General features: G+C 40.3%; 1 protein-coding gene across 1 annotated transcript in view; it reads right to left on the bottom strand.

Annotated features, from left to right (window-relative positions):
* Nucleotides 1-17491, bottom strand: part of kcnab1a (potassium voltage-gated channel subfamily A regulatory beta subunit 1a) — a 110810-nt gene that overhangs the window by 79086 nt on the left and 14233 nt on the right. The gene's annotated exons all lie outside the window — the stretch shown is intronic.

The following is a 17491-nucleotide window of genomic DNA, read 5'->3' as shown; positions in this document are numbered from 1 at the left end:
ACCCAAAGTTTTAATCTGATGTAAAATATATAGTAGTCCATTACTGTATATAGTAACTGTTAAGTCTAATATACCCTAGTAAGCTATAGTACTTTTTCCTTTGGGAAAGTACCATCTGTGCAGTCTGCAATTCTGTTGAAGAAAGATGTTGAATCTATTTAATTATTCTTGAAAAATAATTTATTTCTGTGCATTTTTCCCCCTGCATCAAATTAAATTTGATTACATCGATTAAGCATCATGAGGTGGAGGCTGGGGGGTGGTTCCCTATTTTTTTTTGCTGGGAGCATGCAACCCTATTAGTTAGGTTGCTTAATATTTCTACTAAGTACTCTTTAAAATACCAGAATAGGGAGGATGGAGTAGGTTTAAGTTTAATAGATTGATCAGTGTTGCTGAACTATGAAATATTTTGGGCGCAGTGTATTTTTTACATACAGGTATAACAGAATAGCTTTAGTGTTGTTATTTATTTAAACTTGAGTATAAACTTATACAAAATGCAGCAAGATATTAAAAAAACATTTTATTGATTAAAAAATACACTATATCGGATTCATATCGGTATCGGCAGATATCCAAATTTATGATATTGGTATCGGTATCGGACATAAAAAAGTGGTATCGTGTCATCTCTAGAAGCAACAGCACTCACAGGCCACTTCATTAAATAGATTCAACTGGTTGTTAGCCCAAATATCTAATCAGCCAATCAAATGGCAGCAACTCAATCCATTTAATCACAGAAACATGGTCGAGACGAGCTGCTGAATTTCAAACTGAGCATCAGAATGAGGAAGAAAGGTGATTTCAGTGGCTTTGAACGTGGGACAGCTGTTGGTCTGAGTACTTCAGAAACTGCTGAACTGCTGGGATTTTCTCACATAACCATTTATGGGGTTTATAGATAATAGCCTGAAAAAGAGAAACTATCCAGAGAGCAGCAGATCTCTGGGAGAAAATGCCTTCTTGATATCAGAGATCAGAGGAGAATTGGCAGGCTGCTTCAAGCTGACAGGAAGGCAACACTAACTCGAATAACCACCTGTTGCATCCAAGGTTTGCAGATAGCATCTATGAATGTACAAAAAGCTGAACCTTGAAGCTGATGAGCTACAGGACCACATCGGGTGCCACTCCTATCAGATAAGAAAGGAAACTGAGGCTATGGTTCACTGTACTCCAATGGCCTTCACAATCACCAGAGCAGCCAACAGAGCACCTTTGGGATGTGGTGGATCAGGAGTTTCACATCATCCATGTGTAGCCAAACAAATCTTCAGCAGCTGTGTGATGGTATCATGTCACACCAAAATCTCTGAACAATGTTTCCAAGAGCTAACGAAGAGTTAGTTCTGAAATGAAAAGGGCATTTTAACACACATAAATTGTATAGTAACCATCCACATGCAGAAAGATGCGGTTGAAAAGTCCAAGTGTTTTAACTACTGGTTAGATGGTTGCATTGGGTCAACTTCAAGACAGACCTGCTTTAGTCCAGACAAAATATTTAACCAAGCACTCAGAGCTTCCACACAATTTGATGCTTACTGCTGCTGTCGCAGTGTGATCAGCAACATCTTTTAGCATATTTCTGACAGGTATCATCCAAAGGAAAAATAGCTCATAGAATCAAAAACTAATGGATCTATGGAGTCTATACACAAGACAAATATAACAACATCACTGCAACTCTTCCTGATAAACTAGACCCGTCTAAATAGGGCTTAAAATACAGCCGTTTGAGGTAAAGTGGTTTAAGGAAACCAGGGAAACACCTTTTGGCAGAGGTTAATGATGATATCTGACTATGACACATGCAGAAAACATAACATATATATATATAAATATATATAAAATATTATGGGGGTTTTTTTTGTAAATGTCAGGATTTATGATTCCTAACTCAAGAAAAAAAAACCTTCTCATCATCTCACCACTCTCATATCTCTCCCGTGACTGAGAAGATATGCAGAGCTTAGGATCAATCTTCCACTTTATTGAAAAGCAGCTCATTCTGGATCAATACTGCCTTGCTCCTCAAGAGAGCCACAGATCCCCAACCCACTGCACACATGGAGCAGGAGCTCATCTAATGAGGAGAATAGTGCTGAGTGGAAAGGAAGATTATTTAAAGTGTGCTACAAAGCTGGACTGACTGGACTTTGAATCACACAGTATACAGTGAGAAAACTCCGTATGTTTTTTACAAATACATACAGTGCATAAGTACATACATTTCAAATTGCAAGTATTTATTAGATTTTGCATTTTATAACAACAAATACAAAAATACAACAACCAAAAGCAAGAAGCAAACAAACAAAAAAGAACAAGAAAAACAAAACGAAAAAAAAACAGTGAGGTTTCAACATCTGTTGCATTAAGTCAGGTAGACATGTTGGTTCAAAAACTGTCCCATTGTTTCACCGAAGCTTCTGTCAGATGATTTAACTTTCCCAACATCTTAAGTACATACATTTTATACTGAAACCTGAATCCTGTTGTGTCATAAAACACCCAGCTCAAACAAATTGGCAGTTCACTTGGCAGAAAAATCAGAAAATACATTAAGTTTCGCATCCACACATCCACGCAAACAACACTGTCAGTATTTGAACGTCAATTACAATTACAACACTCTGGGTTTGATTTAATGGTGAGTAATGACGGGTATTTTAAAACTTCAGGGGTAGTTAAACGACGTATCACTTCTGGCTCTCTCTTTGGGTCAAGGTAAACTGAAAATGCTCTAGCAGTCAGCCCACAGGAGTTTTTGCAGCTGTGTCCCATGAAGGCACATACATTACTGATCTATGTGAAATATTTGGGGCCGTCCAACTAACTTAAGAACTGCCAGATTACAATATCAGGGCTGTGGACTAAAATATCTTGTGAGCTTAAAATGTGGCCCTGTTTCTATGATCCATTAATTAGTTTGCACATTTTGAGCCTTTTTTTCTCTGTTTGTTGTCTCTGCTTTGTTTTTGTTTTCCCTGCAGCTGCCCCATAAGCAGCAAGTGATGACACATCCATAACTCTGAGCGCAAGACGGTGTCCTACTTTTGCACCTGTGTGTGTGTGCATGTGTGTGGGAGGGTGCACGCATGTTGTATTTATGCTGGGTCATAAGCTTTGTCAGCAAAAGCCCACACACTACATAGTGAAATCCTCATGAGATACCTCAAGCTACAAATGAGTGTTTATGTAGATTAGAAGTGGGAATCACTGGCAATCTCTCAGTTTTGTTATGTTGTATCTGTGGAGAACAGCATCCCTGCTATATTATCTGTACTCTGGAAATTTGTCATTTCTCAAAATAGCGCAAATCTTTAGAAATTATACACCCGAGTTAGTTGAAGGTTTAGAAACTGCTACACTTTTTGTCTTTGCTAAAGATGGATTTCAGTGTTTTGCTCGGCAACGACTGATGTGTTAGTAATGGCTGATGTTAGTAATCCAAACTACAAATCAACTTCTATCAATTCAAATTTATTGGTCAGTTTAGAGGAATTTTATATTCACTGACTCGTTTTAACCCGCACAAGTAAATTCTACTTTTCAAAAAATGATACATTTTTAGAATTTATCAAATGTAAATGAAAATGTATACAGCTAAGGACTCTCAGCATTTAGGGCTGGACTATGACAAAAAATCGGCCCGGGCAATTTGACTAGAGACCGGCCCACCAAGTATTACAGGAAAAGCCATAAAGCCTTTGAATGAAAACAGACGCTGTTGTGACAGTGATGTACAGTCTTGTTGGTATATGTATGATTTCTATACATTTTACATCAGATAAAAACTTTGGTTATAAGATTCAGATAATTATTTATTAAAAACTAGACATTTGAAATGAGAATAAGAAAGAAAAGTATTTCTTTGTACCCCTCTCCCTGTTAATGCCCTACCTGGCCCCCCTGGCAAAACTTTGCTAGACCCGCCCCTGCACAGTTACCAGCTTTCAGCTACTTAGAAAAGGATCCTGGTGTTATTTGTCTCTCAGAAACAGTTTATAACTTCAACTCATTCATGTCACCTAAAAGGTGAACCTGTTTCTCCATCACCTGTCCAGCTCTGATGATTCAGTAAGAACATCTCCTGGTTTCATCTTCATGTTTTCCTGTCACCAGATAACCAAACCGATATCATGACCAGCAGCTTTTACAGCTGTGGCTCCAGCAAACATCAACTGATACTAGAAAGTAATATTAAATAAATTCTAACAACAGCTGATCAAGCTTAAACGTGCTGCTGTTGTTTAGCGTGACATCTGCTGGTTTCCTCTTTCTGGCGCAAAGTGGGCGATAAACAAACACGAGAGAAAAGCCGATCAGCTGATCATTGATCAGTTTCATGATTGAAGTAGCAAAGAAGAGGGAGGGGAGAGAAAGGGAGAAGAAGAGGCAGCTGTGCAGCGTAAACACACAGAATAACTCCAGCTTTGTGTCTTTTTCCATTGAAGCTGAAGTCCGGGACAAACTGTGTTCCTTCTCAGCTCAATACGAAACGCGTAATATTTTCTCTGAATGACGGACCGAAAATAAACTCCACCTGAACTTGGTTTATATCTGACCCAGATAAACTGCAGGTCATAACTTCTTACCTGAAGTTCAGTTCACCTGACACTCAGACCGGCGGCCGCCTCGGGTCTCTCCTCGCCCTGCCTCCCCTTCCCTCATCCACCTGCTGGCCTCTGTGGAAGCTCTGCCATAGCCACCACCAGCATCTGGCCAATCCACCACCTTTCATTGTTTATACCGTTACAAAAAATAAAAATCATCGGCCCATAAAAACGAAAAATCACCATCGGCCCACCGGGCAAATTAAGAAATGTCCAAGTTGTTTTTACCGATGTGTCTTGTGTGCAAAATTATGCGGTGATGTGGAAAAATTGATTATTCATTAATATGATGCAGCATGTGTTTGGGTTATTTTGAAGCGCAGTATTACACACCGCTGTCACAGCCAACAATTCTGCGTGATGTATTTTCTACCTAGAGCATCTATTCATGTGATTTTTGGTTAAAAGTTGCTCACATATAATTTCTAATAATAGATTACGAACAAATTATACTTCCAAAAAATCAGACTTGGCTTTTAATTTCTCGCAGCGTCAGCAGAAAATGTTTGATTTCAGTCTTTGTTGTGCATTAAATATGTTGTGTATAAAATCTTAATATGACAAAATCAATTTCTTTCTCAGAAACAAGTAAAAAAATGTTAGAGAGCTGTTAAAATTAATGAACTACAGCACATCGTCCTCTGTTTGTGTTGTACATACTGCATAATTACAACCTTGTTTGCAGTTTTGCTCTGAGAGCGATGATGTAAGTCAACAGCATCAGGGACGTTTGTCCTTACGACAATAAAAGCTACTCATTTCCTGCCAATCTGACAAGCTGTCTCCACCACGGACTGAACCATGGAGGCAGCTGGGGGGGATCCGTTCGTGTCCTCATTTTTGTTCCTGAACTGCACGCTAAGCAAACCTTGAGAAGAACAAACTTTGTTATAGTCCGAAAGAAAAACAAGAAGAAGAAGAGTGATACTGCGGTTTCGGGTTCTTATGATGTCATATTTTTAACACACCACAGTGTCACCCCTTGCAGACTGTTGTACTTTAAAGGGGTCCAGGTGTGCTGGTGGTATCTTCATATTAAATACAGCTTGTTCAAGAAGATGCAATTAATTAATCGATCTATTTGGCGATTAGACTCCCATGATCCATCATGAGTTATTTTGTTACATACCAAGTGTTTAAACATTGCAGCAAATCTTCACAGCAGCTGTTTTTCTCTGATGGCAGGTGTCTCTTTGGCAGGATAATCGCTCTTACTCCATTACAAAAATTGCTCAGGAATGATTTGAGGAACACGGCAAAGAGCTCAAATTGTTGACTCTGCCTTCGAATGATCCAGACATCAAATGTCTGTGGGCTGTGTTTGAAAACTAACTCCAATCCCAAGATCAGCCTTCCTCACAACTAACAGGACTTAAAGTCCATGCTGCTAAAGTTTTACCACTCGATATCACAGGACAATGCCCAAAGGTCTTGTGAAATCCATGTTGTGGTTTAGCTTAGCGGTGTGAATTTTAAGAGTAGGAAGTTCTTTTTTACAGTGTAGTTATTCTGCATATCTGCTTTTTCTCATATCTTGTGCAAATATTACCATCATGCACAAATTATTCTTCACAATTTTCAGAATACGACTATGCAAACCATGCTAACATGTGATTAGGGAAAACCTATACTGCAAGCATTAGCATATTGCTACATTATAGTTATTGAGGTTTCAAATAATCTTGGTAAGCTCTTGCATGTTTCGCTGAGAATGGAACGTGATTTTATTCCAAGTACACGTGTTGTATATGTACATACATTTGCAGAGCATCCTGGGTAATAAGTTGCTGACACCTGCTGAATAACGCACATTTCTCCGGGGGATTTATTCCTGTATTGTCTGTGACATTAAAGCACGATGTTTACTGCCGCAGAGTAGATCGTGAGTGAAGGATGCTATGGCTATAAGAGTATTAAAGTGATGACTCTCGACCTTAAGATCATCCACGCGTCATCATGGATCATACTACACATATGAGCTGGGTCTTAAATAAAATATTAGTCATCCCTTCCTCCCTCTCCTCACACTGGTACACCCATATGTATTGAGTGGGGACACACACCGAGTTTGAGATGGGCTGTAATGTGATTCACATGAGCAGCTTCTGAGCTGCATAATTGCATTTAACTACCTGAAGGGTTCAGTTTTTGTGAACAGATCTTAAAGCATTTCAACCTTTTTACAGTACGGCCCACCACAAATATCATAAAATGAAACTTCTCCTTCTTTTTGTGCGTGTTATGTGCGAGAGATGAAGCGTCAAGATATGAAAGCCATCCCAATCGCAACAGCTGCTTTCTTCGCTCACATTCAGAGCCCTTCTCTGCAAGCTACTTACATTTTCTGTATTGTCAGAATCTACATCACAAAAGCAAAACTGGTAAAATGTATTTTACAAATGCAAAGGTGGACGAACGGGCCTAGTTTGCCCCTCTGCCGTAACAAATGAGCCGAACATCCCCACTCAGCTTTGCATAAAAGGCAGAGGTTCCACTCTCCGGTGGCCGAGCACTGAGGTGTGTCACAGTGAAAAGAAGCCAGACCCTTTGCAGCTGCCACCTCCACTCACAGTATAAACATTACTGCTGAAAATAAAACCATATCTACTCTACAACAGGAGGCTACTGTATGTGACAAAGTGCCAGTTAAGTAGTGTGGCAAGCTCTACTATTTAACGTTAAATTTAAAAGAAAAAAATAGAACAATACCTTTGAAAAATTTGTATTGGGAGAGCAGAACCCTCGTATTTCGGCAGAAACAATTACACTCTTTCCATATCATATCAAAAACTCATTACATTAGCTGATAATAGGCGGCAGTATATATGAGTATTGCTTGTATTTCTTGTGTGTATTTGGTTCTCTTAGGAATCCAATATGTACTGAAAAAATACAATAAACACACATTAGTATATTAATAGAACACTTAAAAGCATTCATTTCTCCTTTTTCTGTAATCTCTGGCTCATCCGCTGATATAAAAACCCAGACACCAACACAGACAGGTCATTACTGGGTCATAATCCTGAGAGTATCCATTCAGTGACTCATTGTTCTTGGGGGAGCATTCGATTACAACTAGTTATTTAGTCGTCAGATAGCAGGTAAAAACAAGATGGGTCAAACTCTCCTGATCTTATATGCATCACACCAGCTTCTCTGTATTAGTGACAGTCAGTTCGTATGTTTTGATTATTAATGGAAAAAATGTTCTCGTAAAAGACGGGCTGAAAATGGTGAACATGTTGTAACATGGGGACTCGGTATCCAGTGCTATGCATCTTCAGACATAATTACTCTTCATGCTATAATTAATGGATTTTTTTTGTAATTAAACATTTCAGCAGGCCCAGCTCAAGAGTAAAATTACTGCAATTAGTGTGAGTGCACTGCAATTTGTTAAAGAGCTGATTGTCTAACTTACCTTCAAATTACTGTAGATTATGTATTGACAGCTAATCCCAATCACAAATAAATTGGTGTAAAGGAAACCGATCAACTGAACTCTAAGACTCTAATTTCTTGCCTCCCTGCACTTATATACCGATGCATGGCAGCACCATGCATGGCTAACATCACTGAGCACAACAGCTACACTTTCAACAAGACAGATTTAAGTTGCTCTGTTAATTTGGCCCCCATAAGTTTACCTCTAAAAAGGTTTTAGCTTATCTCCATTCAGCCTGGTCTCTGGTTGTATCCCATCAGCTATTATTCGATGGCATCTGTGAAAACAACCTGATTTTCATTGGTAGCCAAGAGCCGAGACTTCAGTAGGACAAAAATGCTTTTAAAAGGTAATAAAAGCAACAAAAGTAAACAGAAGATGTTTTGAGATTAAAGTCAAATCAATATTTTCCTCTTCTGCTCTACAAATGCAATTATATTTATATAGCAAATTTCATTACATGGAAACTCAATGTGCTTAACACAGAAGATAAAATAATTGCTGTAATAAACAGACAAAATGTAATAAAAGGCTTTGAGTCTGTTTTTAAATGTATCGGCTGATCAGTATGTAACTGATCTCAGGTCAGTGGGCAGCTTGTTCCAAAGAACAGGACCACAGTAACTGAAAGCACCCTCAACACACTCAGATCCATTTCTGAGAACAGTAAAAAGATCTGAACCTGAAGACATGAGAGCTCTGACTGGCTTATAGATACTGAGCAACTTAGAGATGTACTGGCGGGGAGAGAGGGTATAAACATAAGGCCTATTTGCTAGAATCGGCCAGGCAGAGAATCCAATCTGGCCCACTGGATAGCTTTAAAAAATTACAGCGGGCGTCGATTTCTGACTTTTTACTGTGGCTTTCACAGTTTCTCCCTAATGATCAAGACCTCCCAGTCACACTACACCAAATTAATTATTAGATAAACAATGGACTTTTCTTACATTTATTGCAGCTGCAAATCTTCTTTTTCTTGTAGAAAAACTGAGACGTAAAAACACATTTCTTTTTCTTATAACTGAAATTGGGACTAAATGTGGTGTTAAACATATTTACACTGAGTCTTAAGGGTTCGACACACTGGAGATAAACGTGGGCTGTATACGGTAAAGTGAGTTGGACATCCCTGATTTGGATCATCCGGCAAATAGAGTGTTACAATACTCTAAACTGCTTGATTTAAATGCCTGGACCAAGTTCTCAGAGACAGTTTGAGACAGGAAATTTTTAACTGTTGAGGTTATTGATGTGAATATAAAAACTAAGATGACTGGAATTTAGAAATAGTAGCTACAGCAGAAGCTGCAGCATGTGTGCAGTCGAATTTCACGTGTTCTGCCATCTGAGCTTTATGTCTTTATTGGATGCCTTTATGCTAATACTAATCACTAAGTTGGTCACCATGGGAACATGAGATGTTTGGAGGGAAACATTGTGTATGCACAAATGGCAGAGGAGCTTATTATAAAGTGCCTGTGAGCAAGGCACTGGGCTCTCGTACTTCTGCACCGTCCTGCTGTGTGTGTGTGTGTGTGTGTGTGTGTGTGTGTGTGTGTGTGTGTGTGTGTGTTAACGCTTCCTTCCTACAGCAGAACTCATAGCCAGAGTGTTTACTGCTGCAGTCTAACAGTTTGGTGAAGAAACACAGAAATAAAATTCTCATTTCACCAAGTTAAGAACTGAACAATAAGAATTCCTGGCACCAAACTTGCAAAGCACAACTTTTCTTTTGTAAAAGTTTTGTACCTTCATGCGTGACGTAACAGGGTTGTCCTCCAACTTGCACTTTGTAATAAGCCTCTACGCCTACACCACCTGCACCACAATTAGCTATTTGTTGCAGGGAGCAGCATTCCTGACTGCTAGAGAGTCTCCAGATATGGACACTTGATAGTCAAGAGCTGTAACAACAAGAGATAACCGTCATCTCAGCAATAGCATTGCTATGGAAACAGTATGGAGGCGTTATATGTGTGGGAAAAAAGCAGCAATAAAATAACACCAGGCGAGAATAAAGATGCCAGATGGCAACCAGGAAGCATCTGTAGGAATGCAGGATACACTCTGGTTTCCTTGGAGATGAAACAATACGGCACTCATTGACACAGCACGTTGGAGACGCTTTGATCCGTCTGAAGCGAGTCTTTTAGTGGTGCAACAGAGAAAATAAATTACTGCTTTAAAAGTAAGAATTACTCTTATCAAGCAAATTCGGGCAAAAACTCCAGCAAGTTTTCTTTTCTCCACCCCAGCTCTATACTGCAATGATGACACCCACAGGAAGAGAAGATGACACCACCCTCCAGACACCATTACAACGAATATTATGCGTATGATGGGCCCAAGATCAGGTATCAGGAAGGCAAGAACCCAAAAAAAACAGTTGGATAAAAATAAAACATACAAAACAGAACACGAGTCTTGATTGCTCTGTGTTTTGATGTTTGATGTTGAAGTTGGTGTATGCTGGAGTTGCACTGGAAAAAGACTGGCACCTTTAGCTGAACAGGTACATATTCTGAGTACTGTAACATGGAGCCCAACAGTGAGGAGTAGTTAAATCAATAAACAACCTTCAAATATAAACCTGGTGTGAAGCAGAAAATGCTTAGCTCATCTGTATGGAAATTATTCCTCACATAGCTTACTCACCGCCTGCACTGCCCTGACTCTGGTGTCTGCATACCTTCATTTGCATGCACAATCATGTACGTGTGCTCTAACGCCGCATGGAAGACGGACTGCGTTTGCAGCTGTTTGTTAATTAGATCACATCAGAAACAGTTGTTTCATTATGTGTCTGACATTACATGTGTGAAAATCTATTATCAGTTATTTTACCTGATTAAAACTGTGTCCATAGCCTGGTTTGACTGATCTCCCTCTCATTCCTTCTAATGACCTATTACTTATTTAGATGTCAGTGTGTATTTACATTTACAGCCTCAGTGAGCCTAATTCACAAAGTGGCCTCAGTAGTTTTTTTGGAAGGAGAGTTTCAGATAACGATAACCGCAAATGCACTCGCTTGCCCCGCTTTAATAATCATTGAGGTGCTGAAATGAAACCACTTGAAGATAATGGGGGGGTGAAGCGGCCATATGAGGGAGAGCTTTCACCTCATCCCAAACCACTTGGCTCTTCTGACTAGTGCCTTATTCTGGCTTCATTAAATCGCTAAAATAACACGTTTTAAGTACGTACCTCAAATAGAGGACTGGCCTTTAAAGTTGATTTACTGTTGAAGTTTGGACTTTTAATGAAATAAATTATAGTCATAAAATAAATTAGATGTGCTGCTCAAGTTACATTTTTTAACAGTTTCATGAGGAAGAGACAACTTTTAATGACACTTTCCTCTGAGATCAAAGGAGCTTGCAAAGAAAAGCGTCTGGACTTCTTTAAGTTACTTGAAGACGTTTCACCTCTCATCCGAGAAGCTTCTTCAGTTCTAAGGTCAAATGGTGGAGAGTCCCAGATATAAACCTAGTGGGAGTATCCCCCCACAGAGGGACAAAAGGACCCCCTGATGATCCTCTAATCGCCTGAGCCAAGGTGTGAAACTGGGTGTGGGTCCCAATCAGCCAGAGTTTCGGGTGTGTTCATTGTGAAACCTGGCCCCACCTTATCATGCGAATTCCTGAGGTCAGATGGCCCAGGATGTGAGTGGGCGTTAAGGCGTCTGGGAAGGGATCTCAAAACTGGATTATAGATGGCAGAGAGTTGGTGTCGTAAACCCCCGCCTCTGTTCAAAGATGGTCGCTCACAGTGGACATAGATGGCTTCTTTCACTCCTCTTTCAAACCATCTGTCCTCTCTGTCCAAAATGTGAACATTGGCATCCTCGAAAGAGTGACCTTTATCCTTAAGATGCAGATGGACTGCTGAGTCTTGTCCTGTGGAGGTGGCTCTTCTGTGTTGTGCCATGCGCTTGTGAAGTGGCTGTTTGGTCTCTCCAATGTCCAATGCCCAGACCTCTACATTGGATGATTGGGACCCACACCCAGTTTCACACCTTGGCTCAGGCGATTAGAGGATCATCAGGGGGTCCTTTTGTCCCTCTGTGGGGGGATACTCCCACTAGGTTTATATCTGGGACTCTCCACCATTTGACCTTAGAACTGAAGAAGCTTCTCGGATGAGAGGTGAAACGTCTTCAAGTAACTTAAAGAAGTCCAGACGCTTTTCTTTGCAAGCTCCTTTGACTACGATGACCTGGATGACTGAGAACCTTCACAGACATATTTCCTCTGAGATATTTTGGCATCAAATATCAAATCTCCAGACTTTGTGAAATATTTATGTAATTAAAGGGCAGAAAATTAAGTTGGCAATATTAATAAATGTGCCAGAGGACAATATTTGTGTACCTGCCAGAAGCTCTTAAAATAATAATTGAATTGAGACTTTACAGTTAGACAAGAACCCAAACTTCTGCATAAGACACATTTACTGTTGCTTTGAATTAACAATTGAAGGAAGAGTAACGATTAAATGATCATTTTCTACAGGTGCTTCACTGAAATTTTGCATATTGTTACAGTGATGTGCATGGTACACAGCAGAAATGACAAAACATTGTGGTTAGCTTAAGAGAATGCTGCTTATTAAGGACAGAAGTTTAAACTTTCTTCACATGAGAAAAAATAAAACTAGACTGAGCCATTCACAGTTATTGTGTCACAGCACCCACACAGGCAACAATGCTCTGACTGAGATGCATTAATGGCGCACAATACTAGTCATGAAAATGCAAGTTTCTATCATTCTTAAAGGAAGTGAGAGTGAACATGTCCTGTGCAACAATCTGAGAACAATGTGGAGTCCTCCTGCTAACTAAGCTGAGGAATCCTGGATGAACTGCAGTCTTCTTAAATGAGACCATGCCGTGATTGGGCTTCTCAAGTTATAGAAACACATGTGTTATCTACATAAAACTCTCCAAGATTGTTTTTTGAATGACAATTTTGATACATTTATAGAACTTTTCAAGTCACGACGACTAAACGACACATCAACCCAATCAAAACCTTTTATTTCTTTTTAAACCTACAGCTGTTTTTCACACAGATGACACATGAGGGGCAGATTTGATACTTTACAGCATCTTGCCCAAGAGTACTGCAATTTACTGAATGAGTAAGCCAGGGTTCAAATCACTCACCTTCCAATTATTGGACGACCCTGTTCATTTAAATTGTTCTAGGTGATCCAAGGACGGTTTTGTATTGAAGCTTATGCGTAAGTCTAGTAAGGAAGATCTGTAATCACTCATCTGCCCACGCTGTCATTGTCAATACTTCTACAGTAATCTAGTCCAATCATCTTCTTTCCCACCTTCTCTGGGCCAATCAGCCGCCACTCTGCACCGTTTAAATCTGCGCCCTCTGCAATTCTCCCTTTCAAATACTACTAAATAAAGCCTTTTTCTACTCTACCTGAGCACTCAAAGCCCTTTCTACAACATGCATGTTTTTCTATGTTTAAATGCTTTCAATCTAACATTCACAACCCGATATGTGCAGCCTTGGGTTGAGTATCTTGTTCATGGATATTTGGAGCGAACCACCAATCTGACATTAGTAGATGAGCTCTTCTACCTCATACATCCACCCCGCTCTCACTCAGCACTCCGTCCAAGCCTCAGTCTTCATCTTCACCACTATCAAGACCCAGGGGGGTCCTGTCCTAAATCTTATCACCACTGGGATTTTGTTCTGTCATGATGGGTCACCAGAGTTTAACTGCCAAACACGTTAACTATTATTACTCTATCTTAATAAATCATGTTCAATTCTTCTACATATTGAACCTATTGTAGTTTTGAAAAGCAAAATCTGCAAGTGAGCTAACAGTGTAGTAGGATAAGTGAAAATCAATATAATTATACACTGAACACAGGAGAGGGAAACCAGTGTAAGAGTGAAGATGGGTGAATTTAAATACCCGGGTGCACAAGAGAGGTGAAGAAGAGAGTGCCGGCAGGGTGGAGTGGGTGGAGACGAGTGTCAGGGGTGATTTGTGACAGAAGGATAGGGTTACATGATGGTAGTGAGACCTGCTATGATGTGTGGTGTGGAGACGGTGGCACTGACAAAAAGACAGGAGGTCGAGTTGGAGGCAGGAGAGCTGAAGATAGTATGGCAGATATGCTGGAAAAAAGAATGCTGAAGATGGAGCTGCCAGGATGGAGCAGATGTGGAGGGTTGATGTGACAGAGGAGGATGTTAGGGACAGGGTGAGGCTGCTGTGGCGACTTCTAAAGGGAGGAGCCAAAAGAAGAAGATACGCTAAAAACAGGAGACTGCAGTCACCAGATATGTGCTGCATTGCTGCAGTGAAGCCACTCTAAAACAGTAAACTTGTAAAGTTGTGTATCTGCCTTCATGAAGCTAATTGTGTGATACCTTCACACATTGTTGGGAATTGTGAGTCTCTTGCTGCAGCGGTTACCAGCTGTTTGTGAAATAGTGATAAATGCTGCAGCAAAGTCGTCAGGATCCGTGCACGTGTGCGTGCGTGTATACCCGATACAACCGAAATTGTATCGGGTATGTTGCACTTTTTGTCCCCTGTTCTCTTACCTCTCCTCTCTTAATGGGTCTTGAGGGAGTGCAATGTATTACCTTTTCTTATCACACTGTACCCATGAACACACATAAGCATTGCACACACACACACACACACACACACACACAGAGTCTGGAAAAGGTTCAAGCTCCACTCCTCTGTATTACAATCTGGGGAGACAAACCGAGAACAGATGAGAAAAGTGCTGATCCAAGGAAGTGATTCTAAACTTTGCCTACGCCACCATATCAGCTTAGTGCTGCTGAGTGGAGATATATGGCTGGGCAGTGAAAAAGTTCTGTCTGTGCAATGAATGAATTTACCGCAGTTCCATCCGCGTGATAGTTTTACGAGTGTGTTTAGACAGAACAGCTTGTTTGATGTGGCCCCTTTAAGCTTTTCCACGCTATTACGAACTAGACGCAGCAAGCTAAGTGTTTTTCTTCACAGCACCTGAGCCAAAAAGGAAAAAGAACTACACTAAATTTTCTAAACCATGTACTGAGCTGCAGCTTCTCCTCCCTGTCAAACACACATAGATACACAGCAGGCAGCAGTGGAGACAGAACCCAGATGAAGTTGCCAAAAAACTACTCTTATTAATGTAATCGCAGTCAAAGCAGTACGAAGCCAGTAAGAATATTATATCACTCAACCTGTAGAAAAATACAATATTTTTAACCGTTCCTACCCATATTTGATTGTTTTACATGACCACTGAGGTAATATGAGTTACAAATATGATCAAATGTGTCTGTATGCAGGTACTCTGATTGCCAAATGGTGTCAAAGTCTTGGTGCCATCTCTTTAGCACCATTATCTGCTTGCAGTGAATTCACTCCAGCAGCAGAATGAGGAGAACGAGGGCGATGACTGATGATAGTGTCTGTGTTTAATTTTATTTCTACGAATCTGCTTTATTGTGGAAAGCATGAGGCGCAAGCTGCATACATGTGAAGCTAGAGGTGAAAGGAGCAGAAGCTCTTTTCTCAGGAGGTGGGTTGCAAAACAGCTTGCAGGTGCGCAGCAGCTCTGTATGAAATTTGCCATCTGGGTGTGTAGAAGGGTCAGCTGAGCTATCGGCTGAAAAAGTTTCCAAGATAACGCTGCAGCTGTAAACCTGACTGTTCTGTTTGTGTGTGAGATATTTGTGTAATACATATATATAGTTAAAGAGAAATCTTTTAGAGACAATAACAGACATTATATACTCACTTAGTGGTGGTACAAGTATTTTTTCCCCACAAAAAGTGTGACCTTCTAAAGTCTATAACCCAAGTAATACTAGCAATGTGACGAAAGCAGATAAAACTGATTATAAAGTAAGAGCAAGCCGAAAGAAATCAATGTGAAAAGTGAAAAATGGAAGATGAGAGCGTGAGCGATATGAGGAGAAAAGGATTTGCTTCTCTGCTGAAGGAGCCAGGTTACTTTTCTTTCTTTTTTCATTGACCCCTCTTGAGCCGCGGTTTTGAAAGGTCTCTGAAATCCTCAGTAGGCGACACTCCAACTGATTCCACGTCTGCATGAGCACTGCAGCACCCCTTAAAGCAACATTTCACTTTAGTCAGGCCCTTTTTTTCTCTCTTATGGCAAACAGTATTTCTGGTAACATCACTGGGAACAAGGAACTGTTAGTTACATTGATCTACAATCATCAGCTGTGCACAGTTTTCTTTCTCCTTTCACCTTGTAATGAAGAAAAGCAAAGAGAGGACAGAAGCATTGTGTTTTACAAATATGACACAATGCACAGACAATTAAATACTCAGACCTGCTGTGCTTAAAATTGATCAAGTGCAAATGAAGTGACTGCAGACAATCACTGGTCCTCAATCAGCTGAAAAGAGTGTAGAGGTTGATGCTTTTGTTGTCCAAAGGTAAAGGGACAGCAGATCTATGGCTCCCCCTAGTGTTAAAACTTGAAACCAACACTTAAATAACAGGACTCCTCTCAACTGTCTTTATGCCTCTTTCTTTTGATCTCCTTACCAGAGTCCCAAGTGTCTCATTTTGGATCTTCTTTCTCTAACCCACACCTCCTCACTCACACACCCACATCTAACTGTTAAACATGCTCCTTAACCCTCCAGGGGCTCATCTCACACCCACGCCATTACCCCTCCTGCGCACTGCACCATCGGTACAAATTAGGCATTTATCTGCTGCTCTTATCTCAAAGACTCATCTTAAAATAGTGGTTGAAGAGAAAGTGGTTCAGCTTCACATCCCAGCCTTGCTAGAAACACACACATATATATACACACCCATCAGTGACCTCCAGTGGGATTTTTAAAACTGAGTTACACGGATGTGTGCTCGTAACTCAAAGATTATCTTTAGAACTTGTGATACTTTGGCTGTGGTCGGATTTGCCAAAGGCTACAGACTTACCTTGAAGATCGGCTAATAATTTTAAAGGGAAAGGATGAGCGTGCGTCAAAGAGACACAAAGTTAAACTTGGCAGGGTTCCCTTCCTTTGACGTAAAGCAGTGTGGGAGAGTAAGATGAAGCTCCACTGTGGCTTTATCCTCCAGTGACCTTAGTGAGACCCAAGGAGAGCTCTCCCTCCTAAATGACGCCTAACACCCCTCATCAATAATGGACAAATATCAAGGAGCAAGACAGTCGTGCTTTTCTAATGTTCAAAGGCCGTAGCAAGGAGAAGAAAAAGTTCAAATTACTACACCTCAGAGAAAACATCATGACTTTTTCTTTTTAACATACCAGTGCTCAGATCTGTGAGTCTGTGTTTGTCTTTCGTGGATTTAATACCAAGTTGCAAATTCCTTTTAAAGCCAAGAGAGTTTCAAAGAAAGGTCAGTCAAGCATAGTGATCC

The sequence above is a fragment of the Perissodus microlepis genome, chromosome 14, assembly GCF_051167445.1.
Source record: "Perissodus microlepis isolate ML-2025 ecotype Zambia chromosome 14, ASM5116744v1, whole genome shotgun sequence".
NCBI classification, from domain to species: domain Eukaryota; kingdom Metazoa; phylum Chordata; class Actinopteri; order Cichliformes; family Cichlidae; genus Perissodus; species Perissodus microlepis.
This window is presented reverse-complemented; position numbering and strand designations above follow the sequence as displayed.